The 21,549-nt window shown below is 41.5% G+C and overlaps 1 protein-coding gene across 2 annotated transcripts in view; it reads right to left on the bottom strand.

Moving 5' to 3' along the window:
• LOC124720168 (CARD- and ANK-domain containing inflammasome adapter protein-like) overlaps nt 1-21,549 on the bottom strand; it is a 551,179-nt gene that overhangs the window by 115,398 nt on the left and 414,232 nt on the right. The window lies entirely within an intron of this gene.

Raw genomic sequence — 21,549 nt, 5'->3', positions numbered from 1 at the left:
AATCGCGGAAGAGTTGTGGGAAGAACATCACAAAGTGCTGGCGTCATTACTGGAAGCTCTGAGAGATACACTCCTGGAAATTGAAATAAGAACACCGTGAATTCATTGTCCCAGGAAGGGGAAACTTTATTGACACATTCCTGGGGTCAGATACATCACATGATCACACTGACAGAACCACAGGCACATAGACACAGGCAACAGAGCATGCACAATGTCGGCACTAGTACAGTGTATATCCACCTTTCGCAGCAATGCAGGCTGCTATTCTCCCATGGAGACGATCCTAGAGATGCTGGATGTAGTCCTGTGGAACGGCTTGCCATGCCATTTCCACCTGGCGCCTCAGTTGGACCAGCGTTCGTGCTGGACGTGCAGACCGCGTGAGACGACGCTTCATCCAGTCCCAAACATGCTCAATGGGGGACAGATCCGGAGATCTTGCTGGCCAGGGTAGTTGACTTACACCTTCTAGAGCACGTTAGGTGGCACGGGATACATGCGGACGTGCATTGTCCTGTTGGAACAGCAAGTTCCCTTGCCGGTCTAGGAATGGTAGAACGATGGGTTCGATGACGGTTTGGATGTACCGTGCACTATTCAGTGTCCCCTCGACGATCAGCAGTGGTGTACGGCCAGTGTAGGAGATCGCTCCCCACACCATGATGCCGGGTGTTGGCCCTGTGTGCCTCGGTCGTATGCAGTCCTGATTGTGGCGCTCACCTGCACGGCGCCAAACACGCATACGACCATCATTGGCACCAAGGCAGAAGCGACTCTCATCGCTGAAGACGACACGTCTCCATTCGTCCCTCCATTCACGCCTGTCGCGACACCACTGGAGGCGGGCTGCACGATGTTGGGGCGTGAGCGGAAGACGGCCTAACGGTGTGCGGGACCGTAGCCCAGCTTCATGGAGACGGTTGCGAATGGTCCTCGCCGATACCCCAGGAGCAACAGTGTCCCTAATTTGCTGGGAAGTGGCGGTGCGGTCCCCTACGGCACTGCGTAGGATCCTACGGTCTTGGCGTGCATCCGTGCGTCGCTGCGGTCCGGTCCCAGGTCGACGGGCACGTGCACCTTCCGCCGACCACTGGCGACAACATCGATGTACTGTGGAGACCTTACGCCCCACGTGTTGAGCAATTCGGCGGTACGTCCACCCGGCCTCCCGCATGCCCACTATACGCCCTCGCTCAAAGTCCGTCAACTGCACATACGGTTCACGTCCACGCTGTCGCGGCATGCTACCAGTGTTAAAGACTGCGATGGAGCTCCGTCTGCCACGGCAAACTGGCTGACACTGACGGCGGCGGTGCACAAATGCTGCGCAGCTAGCGCCATTCGACGGCCAACACCGCGGTTCCTGGTGTGTCCGCTGTGCCGTGCGTGTGATCATTGCTTGTACAGCCCTCTCGCAGTGTCCGGAGCAAGTATGGTGGGTCTGACACACCGGTGTCAATGTGTTCTTTTTTCCATTTCCAGGAGTGTAGAAATAGAGTCTGAATTCGGAAGAAAGGAAATTCACTTCCTGGGCCATAAAGTCTCATCAGAAGGCAACCGTCCTGCCCCCGAGAAATTGCGAGCAATTAGGGAATATGCGACACCACGGGCAAAGTGCAGGTTACGCGCCTTCCTTGGGTTATTCAACTTCTACACACGTTTTATTAAGATAGAAAGTGTTACTACCCCAAGACTGTGAAAAATAACAGGCAGAAGAACAACCTGGAATTGGGACAGTAAGGCACAAGAGGAGTTCGATGCCCTGAAAGGGGCATTGTTAAATGGGCCTATCCTGATTCACCCCGACTTGGGGAAGGAATTTTGCATGTCGTCCGATAGCTCGCGTGATGGCATAGCCGTTACCATTTACCAAGAGGCAAACCGGGACGGAAATATCCTCACGCAAACGGTGGCTTTCGCAAGTCGTGTTTTAAACCAAGCCGAGAGAAACTACACGGTGACCGAACTAGAGGCCTTAGCCATTGTATCGGGGTTCACTAAGTTTTGGGTACTACCTGTTTGGACGAACTACTAAGGTGTATTCGGACCACAAGGCTTTGCAGTTTCTCATGACGGCGAAGCTTACGCACAACCGCCTACTGCGCTGGGCCCTGTATCTTCAAGAATTTTCATTCAAAATTTTCCATATTCCTGGCCCGCAAAACGTGGTAGCTGATGCCTTATCGCGAGGTCTGATTGGACTGACGCAAGCGAAAGATGACGAATTCAAGGAGAATAGGTTCGATGTAATGTACATGAGCCCAGTGACATTTGAAAACTATTTCAGAGCGGCGCTGAGTAGTATGACAAGTGAGCAAGGCAGCGATGAGGTGTGGGGCAACATTAAGACTCAGCTACAGGACGGTAACGCCGGAGAGTGGCGTCGGTTTTACGCGCTAAGGAAGGGCGTGTTGTTTTGCAGAAGGGAAATCAACAGTGATAAATGGCTGGTCTGCGTGCCGGGAGAAATAATCAATAAATTAATATGGTATACACATCTCAGTTACGGCCACTTCTTGGCGCGGAAGTGCTTTATGCAGCTTCAGCATGGAGCGTAGAGTCAAACGGGTATTGAGAACGTGTAAGTCTGCCAGAGAGCAAAGCACTCGACCCAGTGTTGCCGGGCACCCTTACACCCAATAATACGGAGTCGGCTAAAGGAATTAGGGGCGGTGGACCTGTTTGGCCCGGTCCCGCAGTCTAATCAGGGCTATAGATAAGTTCTGGTTGCGGTGAAGTTTGTCTCCAAGTTTGTGACATTTACCCCATTGCGCTCTGCGACCGGAAAAACAGTCGTGTCTGCTCTTAAGAGACATTTCCTAAGAGAGGTAGGAAGAGTGGAGAAACTAATTTCGGATAATGGTCCACAAATCCGGTCGAGATGTTGGCTAAACACTCTGAGGCAGAAAGGGATAAAGCCGGTGTTCATTTCCCGCTGTTTTCCCGCCGGAAATCCCGCAGAAATGGTGACAAAGGAAGTAGTAAAACTGTGCAGAGTCTACTGCCACAATAAGCTCCGTCAGTGGGATCAATATCTGGCAGACTTCCAAGGAATCCTGACCGAAATTCCACATGGGACGACGAAGCTCAGTCCTACACTGGTCCTGAAGAATCGGTCACCTCCCAACAGAATTAGGGAACTGGTAGATTGGCCACCAGAAAGGCGACAACGACACAGAGGAGTAGTAGTAGAGTTAGCAATTGCAAATATCAGGAAGGAGGCGTTAAGTAGAATAAGGCGACAAAGGGACGCGTTAGACAATTAGTACTCGAAATTGGCGATAAGGTTCTCGTGAGGACTCATAGATTGCCCAAAAGACACCGGCATGTTAGCAGTAAGTTTTTCAACGTTTATTCAGGACCCTTTAGGGAACGCCACTGAAATCGAAACTGTCAGGTCTCGTAAGCCAAGAGGCTTGCACCACATATCCAACATCAAAAAATGGATAGAGTAAGAACAAGGGACAGGAGGGTCATCCTGTACAGGCAACCATTTAGTTTAGTATAATCACAGTACTCCACAACATCTTGGACAATGGATTTGGTACTCTTCTTGCTGTCCTTGCCTGGTCATAAGCTAGAAGCTAAGTGGATAAATCGAGTGTCGAAGGAAGATATTCGTACGCTATGGTGGTGATTTCCTCTGGAGAAGCGAGGATCACTCGGAGGGGAAACGAGAAGTAGTTACGCTGGGAAAGGTAGACCTTTGCAAAGTATATTGATGGGGAAACGCGCCATAGATGCGCTTATGTGGTAGTAATGGCTCGCGCCGAGGTAGCGACGGGACCAGTTGTCGGTTGCAAAAGGCACCGAATTTTTTTGTGTGGTTGTGGTATTTGTGTTTTACTGTTGTGCAGATACACAGCGCTATGAAGTGTTACGGACTTATGCGGTGATGACTTTGAGAGACCCCGAGAGCGAGCTGAACTTGGTAAGGAGTATGTGACACACCGTAGCAAGGATAATCAGACGGAGGCAAGTTAAGGTTCCTGGAGGTAAACCATCCTGAGGAATGAAGGCACGACTGAATGAAGCCCCAGGGAGGTAACAGGAGGGAGCACCGACTGCAGTCACGAATGAGATCTTGACGTAAGATGATGACACTCTAGATACAAGATGTAAAGTGTGCCCTTAGATTTATAACTATTAGTATGTGGTATGCGGTTTCTGTGCTTGAATGTTTGTTCCCAGGGAATAAACAGCACTAAAAGGGACGAGATGCTGATAAGAATGGCCTCAGAAGAAATTGCGAGTAAAGAGGACTGTTGTGATGAACCAAAGTTGTTGGTGTAATGTTCTCACGTCTTTTCCAAGTAAAAACCGCCGTAACTTGTTCTTGGTGGACTGAACTTGACAAAACAAAGAGGAAACATCTGAGTGAGGTAAAGTATGAAACTGTAACGAGAGGTAATAACTCCAGGTGGTATCGTTGCAATGAACTTCTATTCTGTGTTTTTCTTGTGATGTGTAACTAGCTACTCAGTGTTTGATGGTGTGCTAAACTGGTCATACCTAATGGATGAGCATTTACGTCGCCTGTGTTGGCTTTGCCTGTGTGTTAAAGGAACAAAAAAAAAAAAAAAAAGTTGGGATAATGCTTCTAGCTATCTGTCAGTACTGCTAACGATCTCTCATAATAGTAGATTAGAAAATTTTGATGGTGAAAGGAATATCCAAAACGTTGTGGTGACATATAAATGTCTGGAGTAATACTCGAGTAGTTTGGAAATGCGAGCATGCAAGAAGGAAGGAAGATAGAGAGGTAGATCGTGGTGGTGGTGTAGTGGTATGCATAACAATCCCCAAAACCCAAGATACCTGCCCTACTCCGCAATCGAGACAGAAGGGTTGCTACTTTATGGGCACTCAAATATGATTAGTATCTCAGGAAGTAACCATAAGAATTTAACAGTTGTCAGAGAGAAGAAAATGACCTGTAACCAAAAAATAGGCTAGCAATTTTTATAAAACGTCTCCCACACAGTAACGCCTTTGGAGACTCATTTTTTCCTGTGTTGTAATTATTATTCAGGAATCGAGAAACCTGTATTTGAACTCAGTTACTGTAAATTGTCAAACAGATTAGGGTAAGATTTCAGAGAGGCCTGTGTATAAACAAAATGTAATATGTAGAGGTTAAGAATTATTTTGTATTAGTAACTATTTGTCATCCACTGTAAAGCCCTGGTGAAACCTGTAAATAATTAAGATTTGTGTACTGTAGGTTAAATGAGAAATTTACTTGGTGTAATCAAGTGAGGAGATGATGACCACTAACAATTAACAGAATGACGATTGTTCTGTCTGAATGTTGCAAGGCGATGGCGAGAAAAGGGCGGCTTACCGAGTCCAGGTGGCAAGGACACGGGAGAACCTGCCCCGGTGCTGCAGCCGAGCGCGGAAGGGCGCGCACGCACGGGCCAGGCGGTATGAACGGAGCCTTGCACACCCCTCCCCCCCACCCCACCCCCCGCGGCAGAGCTGGGGCGTGGCTCGCCGTCCACGGCGGCCCTGTGCTGACGCACCGCTCTTAGCTGCTGGCACGCGCCGACGGCCTTGGGCGGCTACCTGCAGGTATTCACGGCCAGGCGGAGCGGCTAAGCCTTTAACAACAAAAGAGGCCCTGATGTGATCGCTCCGGCGCATCTTGTCAGGCGGCGACTCGCATGCCGTTACGACTGGATGCGAGAGGCGGCGGTCGTAATGACTTTAGCACAAGCCATTAGCGTTACCGAACTTGTCAGGTGAAGTAGGTTGCTGTTTGGTTTGTTTCCAGAGCCAAGAGATGATGGGGTATACACTGAAGGCTCCTAGTCTCATAAGTAACCTCTGTAGTGACTATGGACACGGAAATTAGGGAGAACTCGTGAAAGACTGGCAATATAAAGACAGCGGATTTTGGACTTAGAGATAGGGCATAAACTCGCCGATATTTAATTAGATCATGATGAACTACACTAGCAGTTTTACTGATCCGTGATAGTTTTCGGACTCAAAGAGGACATAACCTCGCTGATATTTAACTAAGTAGATGGTATCACGATGAATTTCACTAGCACTTTTCGTGATCCCTGATAGGTTTTGACGTAAAGAGGACATTGACCCACCGATATTTAACTAAGAAAAGTGTGTCGTGATGAACTTCGCTTGCATTTTCAGTGATCCACGACGCTGAGGTGTAGACACCGCCAGCAGTGCCTGGTGAGAGAGCTACGAACTGTTCGCCACCGAAAGTTAAGACAATAAACGCTAGTAAACCTGCCACGCAATAATTTAGCGGTTGAATGAGGACAGTAGGAAAACTTCAAGCCATAAAGGGACACAAACGTTCAGAACGAGTGTATGACAGGTGATTTAAGTGGGCTTACGGGATCTGCTGTACCTTTAGTCCAGCCCTTTCCACTGGTCAGGGTGCTTGCAGGACAACAAAGGCAACCGCTTTAACAGTGTGTTCACTGCCAACGGACGACTAGCTTGCCATCAGAATTTCGCAGAAAACAATGGCGCTGGGCGCAATAAAACTTAAGGAGACAGCGTGTGAGGAATGAGAGTTGGCTGAGTGTAATAGGCTACCCCCCAAGTAAAGTAACTTGGGGGGGAGAAAGCCCTCCCTGACGATAACCCTGGATTGTGTGCGTGTGACTTAGCAGTGCCGCGTTGACTACTTAAGTGTAGGAAGTGCCAGTGATAACCGACCTAACCAGAGAGCTAGCCCCTTCTTTCAAGTGTTTCTGTATCATGCCACTCTAACCTCAAGAGAGAATCTTGTATCTTATTCATGTGAATTTGTTGAGTAAGATGTATAAAGTGTTACTTGTCCTAGGTTAGTCGTGTCATTGGTTTATCCTTCTTTGATGACTTCATAGCAGATTCTGAGCAGAGAGGAAAAGGAGAGGACCATTGGCTTTAACGTAAAGTATTATCTCTAAAGTTAGAAGTATAGTAAGGTGCATGTCGTTAGTCTGTCATCTACCAGCCTGAAACTGGGGATGTAAGATGGGGTAAATTTTCTGACCCAAAGCAAGATGTATGCCTAATGAGTTAATCAGAACCTAGGCCGACAATGTTTCTCTCAGTCCTGTCTGGCCGGAATTAAGTGTGTGTCATGACAAGGCGCCCATAAGCCTCGGTGTAGCAGAGATAAGATACTTGATTTTAACTGGACCTAAGACATGTGTAGAGGGATATTGTTTTGTGAGCTATTTGTGCCTATATAATTGTTCAGAACATTGCTTTCATGGTCCACGTAGCTTTATTGAAATCAATAATGAGGATACTTTATTAAGGGTTTAGTTATAGGCTAGCAGACTCAATAACTAATGAAACTGAAATAAGAGTTTTTATTAGAGTTTCTGATAAGACGAATAACAGAAAATGTTTTGTAGCCCCTGAAGGCGATATATTTTTATTAAGTGATTGTTTATTCATATTTGGTGTGTTGTTAAACAGTAACTGCCACCCTTGCTATAAATGTTTCATCTCACAGTGTCTTGACATAACTAAGAATGTTTCCTTCATGTGTATTTATTTGTATCTGTAATTACGTGAATATTTACTCATTTTAATATTTAGAACAGAACTTCTGTGATGCCTGTTGAGAACCATTAACTGCCCCACCTTGTTATGAGTGTTCCAGTTCACAGGGTGTTAAAACAATTAAGTGTGTTTCCATAATGTGTACCCATCTGTATTGTACAATTGTGATTAATTACTTAAGGTGATATCATTACTAAAACTTTCAAGGATGCTCTGAATATTTGTTGCAATAATTCATTGTGTTTGCATAATACGTACCCATCTGTATTTTATAATTGAGATTAATTAGCTGAGATGATGTCACTTATAGAACATTCACAATGCTCAGAATATTTGTTGCAATTGTCACTGTGTCAATGATATTATTTTGTGTGGTCTTGGCAAACTAACTGTCAAATGTTGTACTTTGAACAGTACCTAGCATAGCATGTTAAAAAAAAAAAAATATATAAAACGGATTGGTGCAGCGTGGAGATTAGGGTCTCCTCCGCGTGGCATCAATTGAAAAATGTTCTGGACTGTCGTTCCATCGGAAAGACAGCCCCAAGTCCATTTTCTTCGAAGATACCCGAGTGTGATGAAACGGAACTTGTTGTACCGTTCCAATGTTTTATTAAATTGCTAGCACGCAGAAATTATATGCAAGAGTTTCTTCTCTTGCAGGTAATACCTCAGCTGGTGTCCAAAAGGAGAGAATGGACTAAACAGGGTTATTTACTGAATTTTTTTCTGTTATGTACCACGTTTCCCATTTTCCTTTCCTTTGTGCTGCCTGGACGGTATAAATGAGTGAATGTGTGAACTAGCAGAAAGCTTTAGGCGCAGATTGTAACACTGCATGAATGGTCGTTCTGGAGTGGGGTAGTACCAACCCCCCAAGTGTGAACAAGTTTAGCAGAGACCAAGTTTGCAGGTCAGGGCAAAGAGGACACGTAGGCGCGCGTGTTGGCTCTGTCAGGTTGGCGCGCCACCCCCACCACGTTTGCAAGCGGAACGGTTAGGCGAATTCGGTTGGAAGAGCACTTGTTCCTGGGTCGTGGTGCTGGACAGACATGGAGACGCAGCTCACGTCTTGGTAATGTTAACATAGGTATTAGATTGTCTCAAATCTGCTCTGTAATGAAGTCCAGATGTTGAAATCAGGTGCGAAATTACCACCGAACTCCATAAGAGAATGGATTTTCTTAATTTACTCGAATTTCAGTAGACCTTGCGTCAGTGCCTTGTTCAGGCAATGCACCATGTGCCTTAAGCTCACGGTCACGTTACTGCTCTGTGCTTAACGGAAATTCACTCATTCAATGTATTTTAATCTGCTCTTCCATTTACAGTAATATTTTGGGTTTTTTAAATTTATTTTCCATATGTTTTCTCTGTGAACATGCTTTCACCCCACGTGGTCGGTTGGAGCAACCGCCGCATCGATAAATTGTAGTTTCGGTCTGAAAATATATTGTACACGATGAATAATCATACGATAGTGAGCGAGTGTAAAATAGGGAAGGAATAATCGTGTGGGTCGATATTTTTCTGGGTTTCTGTTGGCTACTGAAACTTGTCCATGTGGGTTGAACAGCATTGAAGTGATGTTTCTTCTGCACCCCCATAACGAGTTGATTGGTTGGCGACGTTGTGCGTTAGGTAAAATACATGTGCCACTAGGAAAAGTATCGGATTTTAATGCCCACTGATTTGATAAAGATTTGCGAAATACTCTTCCACCCCGACCTTGTTTTGCTTGTATTGCCTTTGCGGAACTTGTTCTGAGTAATCTATAGTAACTGAATGTAATAACCGAGGGTATAGGTATAATTGTGCGGTTGTATAGAATTGCATTGAAGCCAGGTCTGCGTTCCTCTGTCCCATTCCATAATTACGTGGCGAAACTGAACCATGTTAGCTAGAGACCGGTTATGATGATGTACATGGCAAGAGAAACACGACTAGTTGTTGAAATACCACCGGTACTGAATAAGTATCAATTAATCTCTACCCTCGACTGATTATTTACTCCTTCCATCATAAAGAATAGGTGTCAGTACCACAGTCGAATTCTGGGTCATGAAAGCAAATAAAAGCTATATAATGCCTATTAAGCCCTGTATAGGTGCCTTGTGTAGTGCTTCAAAAAATGCGTTATCCATTGCGGTCAAATTACTACTGGTTCCTTAAAATTTTTCGCTAGAAATTATTAATACCCAGCAATAATTCGGAGCGGCCAGTAATTTCGTGGACCACACGAGTTTAAGATACCATTTGCTACAGACGGTAGCTTGCAGGAGCGGTAGGACACGTCAAAGCGACGGTAATCTACCTACTTAGGTGGACTTATACAACCACCAGTACTGGAAGGTTACGTTGCAGTTTGTACTTACTTTTGTATTACTCGTACGTAAACTCATACTGGCCATTACTATTGTAAGTAGGCTGTTTATGTTTTCTTATTGGCAACGTTACGTAGCGCTCTGTATGAAGGTCACTGGCTGTGCTGTGTGCAGTCTGTGGCTAGTTTGCATTGTTGTCTGCCATTGTAGTGTTGGGCAGCGGCAGCTGGATGTGAACAGCGCGTAGCGTTGCGCAGTTGGAGGTGAGCCGCCAGCAGTGGTGGATGTGGGGAGAGATGGCGGAGTTTTGAAATTTGTCATGAACTGCGATATATATTATGATTATTAAGGTAAATACATTGTTTGTTCTCTATTAAAATCTTTCATTTGCTAACTATGCCTATCTGTAGTTAGTGCCTTCCGTAGTTTGAATCTTTTATTTAGCTGGCAGTAGTGGCGCTCGCTGTATTGCAGTAGTTCCAGTAACGAAGATTTTTGTGAGGTAAGTGATTTGTGAAAGGTATAGGATAATGTTAGTCAGGGCCATTTTTTCGTAGGGATTTTTTGAAAGTCAGATTGCGTTGCGCTAAAAATATTGTGTGTCAGTTTAAGCACAAGCATGTATAATTGTTCTAAGGGGACATTTCATATGTCGACCCTTAGCCTAGGATACCTCACTGGAATCTTCTGATTTTTTCTTGTAGTTTGTGTAATTAGTGTAGATTTTGTTTATTGCTAGCACGTATTTATAGTAGAGATGGGCAAAACTGTTCTTTTCAGAGATTGGATCAGAACTGTTCACTCCCTGAAATGAATTAGCTCTTTTTCATGACTCACCACTCATTTACAATATAAAACAAATGGAAGGCACATTGCCCTTTAAACTTGGTTTATTCCAGTACTATACCTGTATTTTGATCTTATTTGATCCTATTTTGAAGTAACACAGATAATGAGTAAGAATTTTGTATTGTTTATTGAAATTTCCACGATATGACAAAGTTTTTGATTATTGATTTATTTTGCACTATCGTGGTTTTTTGGGTGATCGGAAAATGTTGTAACTTGAGATTTACATTAACAATATATTTGGCTATAACGTATTAAAATGTCATTAACATCATACAAATACATCGCAAGCCATATATTTTTAAAGTGAACGTTTCCTTTCGAAGACGCCTAAAATCGCAAAATCCGTACCAGAATAAGAAAAAAAAATATAAATTTGACTGTAAAACGAAAGTGCTGCATATAGCCTTACGCAGAATAAAACAAGGAATATATTGGTGTATCACATTTTGCGATACGTTTATCGGTTCGCTCGTAATTAAAGCGTAAATTCGAGTGTCTATAATAAAAATCCTATAGTAAGAGGAGTCATCAGGAACCTAAACTAATCAGTTTAAACAAAGAAAAATAAAATAAAAACAATTGATGTATACATAACATAATAATGTAATATACATAGCGGCATTACTACGAAGAACAATATCCAGTGGGGACGAACTCCGATGCAGAGGCGCTGAGTCGAGCAGGTCGAGCCGCGAGCTGTATTACTGCGTGAGCTGAGACCGCAGAGACCACAGTGACACCTGAGTCGCTTTGCTCGACGCTCTGGCTAGAGTCGAGACGGTGGGGCGAGCGTTGAGCGGGCGAGTTCCGAGGGTGGGGGGAGCAGTGAACTCACCCGCTCCGAGACAAATAGTTCGTTCCCTTGCGAGCGGGTTTTTGCAAGTAGTTCCTATGTTATCCGCTAGGTGGCTCTCTGTCCTGTTGCTCGCATCAACTGCCCAGAGGGCAGGACGTGCGACTGAAACGATCGTCGACAGAGTGCGATGCGAAGTCAAGCTGCGCCAGACACTGCGCGCGGCAGACGACGCACAGAGACGCCACGGCATACGTGAAACACAAAATCCAATGGGGCACTGCACAATGCAGGCAGCCAAGGTAGAAGCAGGGCAGAGGCCGGCGCTGGCTGTGTTGTGTGGCGTGCACTGTGCTGTGACCAGCAGAGGCGCTGCTGATATGCTCCGTCTCTCTCTCTCTCTCTCTCTCTCTCTCTCTCTCTCTCTCTCGGAAACGTTTGGAGCTACCGTTCTTTTTTTCTGAATCACTGATTGTTCACTCCTTTGAAAGATTGAACTCTATGAATTAGTTCAAGAGCGGATCCCCCATCTCTAATTTATAGAGAGAATTTCCTTGGTAGTTGTGGTTTTTCATTGTTGCACAGTAAAACAGTTGTGGCATGCATGTAGATTTGCACCAAGTATTTCGCAGCTGCGCTTGCAATTAACTAGATATTATTTTCAATGTTATGTTAATGTGTTCTCTTATTTTTGCTCTTCAAATTCTGTTTTTTTGTGTTGTCAAGTGAAATATTGTGACAATAATGGCGTGTGAAAAACGTAATACTAGGCTCCAAAGTAAACTGAGAAATGACAGTGAAGACGCAAGCAGTGTGTTAACGCCACCATGTAATGAATTAACTAATATTCAAAGTAGTAATTTGGTAACAGTGCATAGGGAAATGGAGCGGGCGTCAAATAATGGAGTAGACAGTGAAACAGGTAATGAACAGGGAAGCATTATCGATCGATCGGTCGGCAACAGCTCGCCTCAGGAATCGGGAATGACAGAACACAATATTGTAAATACTGTAGACTCAGGTTTTGGGTTCTCACCGTTTTCTCAAATGAGTCAAGACACATTTTCCGCTTCTCAAAATGTGAATGTTGCCGGTGCAAATTCACTGCCGAAAAGCACTGACACTGTTTCAGACACCAGTGCACTGTTATTACAGTTAATGCAACAAATGGAGCAAAAGCTTCAAAAGTTAGACACAATGGAACAAAATCTTCAAAAGTTAGACACAATGGAACAAAATCTTCAAAAGTTAGACACAATGGAACAAAATCAGAGACAAACACAGCAAAAGCTTCAAACGTTAGACACAATGGAACAACACCAGAGGCAAACACAGCAACAGTTAGACACAATGGAACAAAAGCTTCAAAAGTTAGACTCAGTGGAACATAAGCTTCAACAAACACGTGAGGATTTAACTACTGAGTTACATAACATTGAATCGAAATGTCAAAAAGTCTGTAATGACGTAAAAACACAAATTTTTGAGCATTTCCAACCTATTTTTTCGCGTCATGAAAATGCATTACAGAATCATGAAGCAGCCATAAAAGAACTGCAAACTATTGTTCATGAAAAACACGACACCTTGCAAGCTAAAATTGACTCAGTGGCATCTACCGATTCGGTTACGCAACTTGCAAAAACTCAAGAAAACTTAAAGGACACAGTAGATACGATTTCAACACAAATGGACACTCTGAAACTTGGTTCAGAAAAACACACTGAGGAAATGTGTTCACTATCGGAGAAAGTAGCCGAACTTTCGGATCAGTTCACTAACTTATCTACAAAGGTAGATGATAATCTGAATGACACAAGACCCGTAGCCTTCACTGACACAGAAGAGTATGAACAAATTAGAAAATTCAAACAAAATCAAAATCATATCAATACACAGTACAAAAGAGAAATTCGGGAAGTACAAGATCAGCTGACACAGGTAATACAAGAATTACGTATTTCAGAGGACACTCGCGCTCCAATACGGGAAGAGGGACAGAGAAATACGGAACAGCCACAAAATAATAACTCAGGGCACTTCGGAAATTATGAAAGAAATTGGCAAGGTACACCGAATTTTGAGATGGAACCGCTGACACGACGTAACAATGACAGATATGCGACTTGCCGACACGATGATTTTGAATATAAGCTGTTCATTACCACACGTAAATTCAAAACGTTTAAGAATTCTGCCAACGACATTCATCCACAAGCGTGGCTCCATCAATTCTCTCATTGTTTTCCTCCCAACTGGTCATTGGAGCAAAGATTGGAATTTATGTGTGGCTATTTAGAGAATGAACCAACTGTAAGAATGCGATCGGTCATTCACGATTGTCACAGTGAAGGAGAATTTTACCATGCGTTCCTCTCAGCATACTGGTCTCAAGCTACACAAGACCGAGTAAAACATAGCATCATAATGATGAAACATTTCGAACTATCTGAATTTTCCTGTCTTGTGAAATATTTTGAAGACATGTTGCACAAGAATCAGTACCTGTCAAACCCATACAGCCCCTCAGAACTCATCCGCATTTGCTTAATCAAATTGCCTGAACATTTACGACATATTATTTTAGCAGGACGTTGCAAAGACGGCATTGAAGCTTTTCAGGGACTGTTACAAGAACTAGAAATTGATACTGACAATCGCGGAACACGAAAACAGGAACACAACAACTACAGGTCACATCGATCGCAATTCCGCGATGAAAGAAATAATATACGACGAGGCAATTCTTTCAATGTAAATCGTAACCGAAACAGACACCACCCGTATGACAACCGTTGGCAGAGTAGTAATAATTACAGGGAAAGATCACCTCTCCGCGGTAATGACTATCACAGAGACAATCAGAGAAGCAGACAATATGGGAACCAAAATAATTATTATCAACGGAGACAGAATACCTTTAGACGCAACGGTCCAGCGCGCAGTTACGACTCAGGGAGAAATTCTCCACCACGTGACTGACAAGAAAGAAACTATGGAATCTACCGACATGACGACAGACGATATGATCGTAACGACAGACCTGAACTGCATCAGCACTGGCGGGATTTAAACAAGGCTGGGCCCTCTCGGCAAGGCGAATTTGTAGAACTTAGGTCTCCTAATCCCAATAACGACGTGCGCCAACAAAGAAACAGACAATACCTGCACCGCAGGCAGCCACTTGCGCCCGCTGGCTAAGGGAAAAATAACATAGACGCTAACCTTGAGAAAAATTCCAGTATCCTTTACCGATGTATACCACATGAAAGTTGAAACTCTGTGTACTAGGAAGAGTAAAGGTTTACACCACATTTCACATGTAAAACCGTTTATTGAGAGATAATCTGCTTTTTAACTTAGTCTTTGCCATAAAACTTTTCACTTCACGCTACTAGTACAATTTGTCACACTGAGAAACTGTTAACATGCAACAATGTTTTAAAGTTAACTATCCAGCCAAGAACCTAGGGAACTTAGACAGTAATTACCACTGCATTGTTATAGTGAACAGACGACACAGTGTTGTTATTTGTACATTCCTCCTTGTTAGATGCACGATTACGTAACGACTATAAGGCTCACATACTTAGAACATTTACCAGTACTGCTAATGAGATTTTAATGCAACATTTTGGTTTACTTGAAAATACATTCTGAATTAAAGTACTTTCTGTGAGATACCAGATGACACAGTGGTTAGTTTATGTGACAGCTACACGATTTTATTACGACGCTACTAATGAGTGATAATTTTCAATGTTGCTTTTGCGGTGTATCTGTTTTATATCTGCACAGTTTTTCTGAATTATTCTGGAAAGTAAAACATGTTTTAGTAGTAACTTTTGTGGTATAGCTACAAGGAGACAGCCTTTTCCGTAGCACAACAATACGTTACAGCACAGTACTTTCATCATCACAACAATAAGCGTAATGACTAAGATATCTATACGCAAAGCATTTCACTTTTGTTTATCATGAGGTAAGTACATTGGCTTCTGCAGAACTTAGCTTTCGGAGGACGATAACTACGACACTTCCACAGAATTATCTTACAACAAGATGCACATTTAACGCCACAGGACACGTATTTGAGTGATTAATTTTGTACTTAAAACATTTAATTTTACAGATTTTTGAATTACAAAGTAAGTTTTCTGTGATACATTTCATTCCATTGCTGTAATTTGTAACACCTGAGGGTATAATTACATTAATCCTCAGGGGGGTACACGCTTACTTTGGCAAGCACAAGGAGCCCTAGCTAATATGGTATTTGCTTATACAACTTTACACATCGGTACCATATTCCTCTAACACATAAATTACACAGCTATCTGTTCATTTAATTGAGAGAGACAAACTTTTTACTATGACAGTGACACATGTTTACATAATTACACCGTTGGATAACTTCACAATTACGAAATTGTATTTTGTCTGTACTGTGTGAACTCTTCATATTTTTTCGGAACCATTGTGATACTATGAGAGCTTTGAATGATCTATTTGGTATGAGATCATGATTTTTAAAGTACGTTTGAGGCAGATCACACTATTGAAATGAGCAGAGAATTTTTGTAGGTTTTGAAATTATTGCAGCAAGCTACGACGTTTTTGAGATTTGACTGAGGTGTTATGATGTTATTTTTACGACGACGATGTGTATTATGCTGTTGAGGTATGTTTATGATCAATAAGCCAATGTTATATGAGGAATTTGATTATGCTACATATTTATTAAGATGAAATATTGCAGAAGTGTCGACGAATAAGGTAAGGAATAATGAGTAGTGTTTAGGGACTCTGATTTATGAAAAAGTTTGTTGGAAACCAAGAATCGTACTTTAAGAGTTATGAAATGTGTGTAAATGCGTGAATGTATCACAATGCCGGCGAACATTTTTGGACACTGTTATATTCATAAGATTTTGTTTCTACACATTTGTAATGCAAATTCTCGACCTGTGAAATTTTTATATGAGACTGTCACTGTAGCGGAAACTGCTGTCGTAAATATTTGCATAAGAAAGTTAAGTGATCACCTGCATGTAATGCGTCGTGGGCACCCAGCTGTGTCAGACGCCGGGAGAACAAGTCATTAGTGAGTGTCTCGTCAGAGGCACAGGTAGAAAAAAAGAAAGGGGAGGCCATTGTCCTCGCTATTCACATTTCCTTGTTGAAAGCATACTGTGGAGCTCATAATTTATGATTTACTGAAATGCCTAGTGAAATGACGAGAAATATTTTATGTTTGCACACCTGATTATGACAAGCGTCTTTCTCGAGAATTGAGAGAATTTTTACTGCCTTATGAAATGCCATATGGCTAATGAATGATGTTTCATGCCGTCCTTTGTACATATTTGCTCATTTTCTTTAATATCTATTTTCTAGCTGCACTGCAGCATTGTTTAAAATAAAATTTTATAGATGTACTAATATAAACATTTTATGCCTACAGATCCAGTAAATAATTTTATGATCTATTCAAAAAAACGAAGGAGCATAAAAAGACATTTCTCTTCATAGGAATTGCATACAGAATTTTCTTTTCAAGTACATGGTAATGTTTTTTTTACAATAAGTTGTTGTGGTGCACCACTTTAATTACATAGACATTAAGATGTGAATAGACATTTCCTTTGTCTGCATTGTTGTCTTTAGAGTTACGTTTTTTTCTGCTTGAGCTATGTCATGTTTAGATATAAGTTATTTCTGCTGCTATTTGCCAGGCATAGTGTTACTGAATTTGAGTTTGTGTTACTCTTCTAAGCCAGTTTTACTACAGATTTATTTTTCTAGTTGCTGCACATTGCCTCATATTAGTTGTAATATTGCAATTGCTTTGCCAATTTGAATTTTTTGTCATTGATGTTTGTGTTAATTGTTTTGTGCTGCTGCATTGCCTCGTCCCTTAGTTTAGCATCTGAGCTCAGTAGATTTAAGTTAGCTTAAGAAGGGGTAGACTATATAAGAGAATGAGTTGCGATGAATCTGAAGAAATGCACTGAGAGCTTATACGAGAAGAATACAGAAAGCATGCTTGGATAGGATTTTTTTGGCTGGAACAAATATCGAAATAAGAAGAAAGATCTATGGAATGAAGTTTTGGGTTGGACTGCAGTACCAAATGTTACACTGAAAACGAACCCTGTCCTTTTCTTTTGTGTTATTCCACTATGTGTTTGTGTACCCTTGTGTATTTGTTTTCTTCCTGTCTCTGTGTAGTTTCATAGAATTTTTTTCTGCTTCTAATACTAAGCTACATCCACTATGATGAGGAATACTGTTATCCTGAAATATAATTGACATTAATAATATGTTATTTACCTTGTAAATATGCTTAGACATTATTTATTCTGTTTTGTTTTAATGCTCATGTGTGAAGTTGATATTTCGAGAGTTATTCTGATCTTTTGTGTATGTACTCATGTCATAATTCCTGTAACACTGATGTATATGTTATTTCTATTCTTTTGTAAAGCGGTATTACTACAAATGTTATCTGTATTGTTATGTTTTTAATGATGTATTTTGTACCTTTTTAATTGTGTTCTCATGTTATATAATTGTAATTGATACCAATTCATCAAATTAAGTAACTTGTAAGTTACATTTCACTGCACACGTTTCTGTTGGTCATAGTATATGGACAATATGTGAGAAGTAGGGACTATTAGTGTTTGCACGTGTGTTACTAATTCAGCAAGGGACTGGATAACAGCATTGCTGGTTCTAAGGACAATTCAAAAAAGTTTGTGAGTGCACAAGTGGTGGTTATGAACTTGCTATATTATCTGCAAGACTCTTCAATGGTGATTGTGCACCTGCACAGCCACAACAGATGGCTGCTGGCCATCTCTACAAGGACTACAGTGGGTCTGCATCTTTGATGACCCACCAGTACCATTATTTCTACAAGGACTACAGTGGGTCTACAGCTTTGCTGACTCACCAGTACCATTATTTCTACAAGGACTACAGTGGGTATGCGCCTCTGGTGGCCCATCAATACCATACTCTCTACCAGGACTACAGTGGGTCTACTCTGTGGTGACCTACCTACCAATATCATTCAAAACGTCGAATGACTCTGTTGTGGGTTTGCTCTGTTGGGGCCCATTACCTGTCAGCATGTCAAGAGTCAGCACTGTCTTTCCGTTGGAAGGACAACACTACTTCTTCAAGACTGCATGGAAATCCACTACTTCCGTGTGCATTGTCTTTTACTGCTCAGACTTTGAAAAAAAAAACACTGAAATTTTACTGTGATGAACAATCTGGACTGTCTTTATGGACTGTGAGAAAATTGTAGCTTTTGACCAACATTGTATTAATAAGTGTGTGCATTTACTATCTTTGTTATTGTAATTTAAAAAAAATTTTCACAAATATATATTGGCCAGTGCCCAAACAAGTTTGTAAAATTTTTTGTGGGGAGCATGGGGGCTATGTAAGTAGGCTGTTTATGTTTTCTTATTGGCAACGTTACGTAGCGCTCTGTATGAAGGTCACTGGCTGTGCTGTGTGCATTCTGTGGCTAGTTTACATTGTTGTCTGCCTTTGTAGTGTTGGGCAGTGGCAGCTGGATGTGAACAGCGCGTAGCGTTGCACAGTTGGAGGTGAGCCACCAGAGTGGTGGATGTGGGGAGAGATGGCGGAGTTTTGAAATTTGTCATGAACTGCGATATATATTATGATTATTAAGGTAAATACATTGTTTGTTCTCTATTAAAATCTTTCATTTGCTAACTATGCCTATCTGTAGTTAGTGTTTTCCGTAGGTTGAATCTTTTATTTAGCTGGCAGTAGTGGCGCTCGCTGTATTGCAGTAGTTCCAGTAACGAAGATTTTTGTGAGGTAAGTGATCTGTGAAAGGTATAGGATAATGTTAGTCAGTGTCATTCTTTCGTAGGGATTTTTTGAAAGTCAGATTGCGTTGCGCTAAAAATATTGTGTGTCAGTTTAAGCACAAGCATGTATAATTGTTCAAAGGGGACGTTTCACTATGTACTTGGTTTTCATTTTAGCAATCCACTATCACCAATAAAGCGATGCATAAAAATGAATAAAAATACACACGAATGAAGAAACATGAAAAGATGTACATAGAAACACATATGTGCTCATTAGAGAGCCGTCTTCCCACTGGAAATTCATTTTATTGAATAACTTTGCTTGTAAAAAGAAAAATAGATACCTTTGGTTTCAATAGTATGAACAATTTATAGTGCCTAAAACTGAAAAACTATATGATTTCGTAACATGAAATTTCATGTTCTACAACTTTGATTACGTTTTCCATTTGGAGTAGGCATTTTTGAGTTACAGGAGTTCAAGCCAATTTTTTAGACAAGTTGCTAAAAATGCAGCCAGATGGCTACACCGATATTGGCATTTATGTAATAATTCGATGCAAAATTTAATGCTCCTTCATTTTTCTAGTAGTGAAATTCTGAGTAGGATGCATTGTGAGCGAGTAATAGGTGAAAACCCGAGAAAAGTACCCAAATTTTGTGGTTCTGTCTACAAAAATTGTCCTGAGGATTTTGGAAGTCGAAAACTTGGATTCTACATGCTCTCAACTATATGCAAAAGATGAAAGAAATTAAATATTCTATCTCAGCTTTTGCAAGCAAACAAACCCTGTTACGGACTAATACAGTTGAAATTGCAGCAGAATAATGAAAAATTGGATTATTAAACTAACAACTAAGTTCAAGTCAGATCAGTAGCTTGTGAAACAGCCGCGTCTCAGTATAGAAATAAACTTGTAAATTTTTTACATGTACTGTTACAAAACCTACAGTAGTTCTCATTTCACAAGACATCTATGGTTCTCAATAATTACATTATTTAATTCAAAAAGTCTGGAGTCGCTTGAATATCGAGGCAGACATTGAATTTTACATATTAATCATATGCCAAAACACTCTCGTGCTATCATTTGGCAAAATCTTGTTTCAATATCTCAGACCATTAATGACGTACGAGGAAATTTTGAATATGTCGTTCTAGTTTTTCATTGACACACGAGTTCGTGATGGAGCGCTTTATATACATTCTATTATTCCGAGATTGGAAACAGACAGCGATAGACTTCCAAGTTTAAAGAATGATTCAATATATTATCTACATTTAATACACAGCAACGTGTAATCTGACATGAACCAAACACAGATTCGTAGCGGTACCTATTTTTCACTGCAAACTGAGCATTTCTTGAATAGTTTATCTACTAGCGAAATATCACAATAAATATAGCCGTTAACGAAATGTTAGATGGTTCATCATGAAGCTGGCAAATTAAGCTATGAGATGCGCGAGAATGAGCATCTACTACCGAATAGTTTCTTTAAAATCGTTTCAGAAAGATCGTTGATTGGCCGGCTTGAACGGCAGTTAAACGAGCCTGACTGGTTCTGCGCCGAGTAGGTCTGTACTGACATTACACTGTGGTCACCTGCAAACCCGCCCAGCACACACTGGCAAACTGCACTTCCCTCCACTCGCTCTGTAGTGAAGTGTCGAGAGTCGCCACTTATTTTAAACGCACTTAAAGTTCAGGTTTCCATAGTGTAAATTTACCACAGTTTTCAGTGATTAAATTTTCGTAAACGTAATAATTAAACAAAAGCAATATTTTGCCAACAAACTTTCTTTTAGACAAATTGTTACAGGAAATCAGTCTTTGTACTGATTGTTTCGTATCCTGCAGATAGAAATAAATAAACAAGCATTTAGCGATATAAATCATGTGTTTGGTGAAGAATCGTGTCTCTATGGTCATCGCAACCCACTGTATCATATTAAAGTCGTCGGCAAACGTTTAGTTCTGAGTAATTAAGTGTATAACATTATATCTGTACTTTAGATTTCTATATGTAGTGCCATAATTGCTGAAAGGTCACGTTTGATTTGATTTCATCTTTTGGTATATTTAAACATGCCAGGAAGGAGAAACTGCCAAGAGTAGGTGAGAGTGCTCGATTACAAAATGAGCAAAAAATGATTTACTGGTTTAAGTCTTACTTCTGT

This window comes from Schistocerca piceifrons, chromosome 11 (assembly GCF_021461385.2).
Source record: "Schistocerca piceifrons isolate TAMUIC-IGC-003096 chromosome 11, iqSchPice1.1, whole genome shotgun sequence".
Lineage (NCBI taxonomy): Eukaryota > Metazoa > Arthropoda > Insecta > Orthoptera > Acrididae > Schistocerca > Schistocerca piceifrons.
This window is presented reverse-complemented; position numbering and strand designations above follow the sequence as displayed.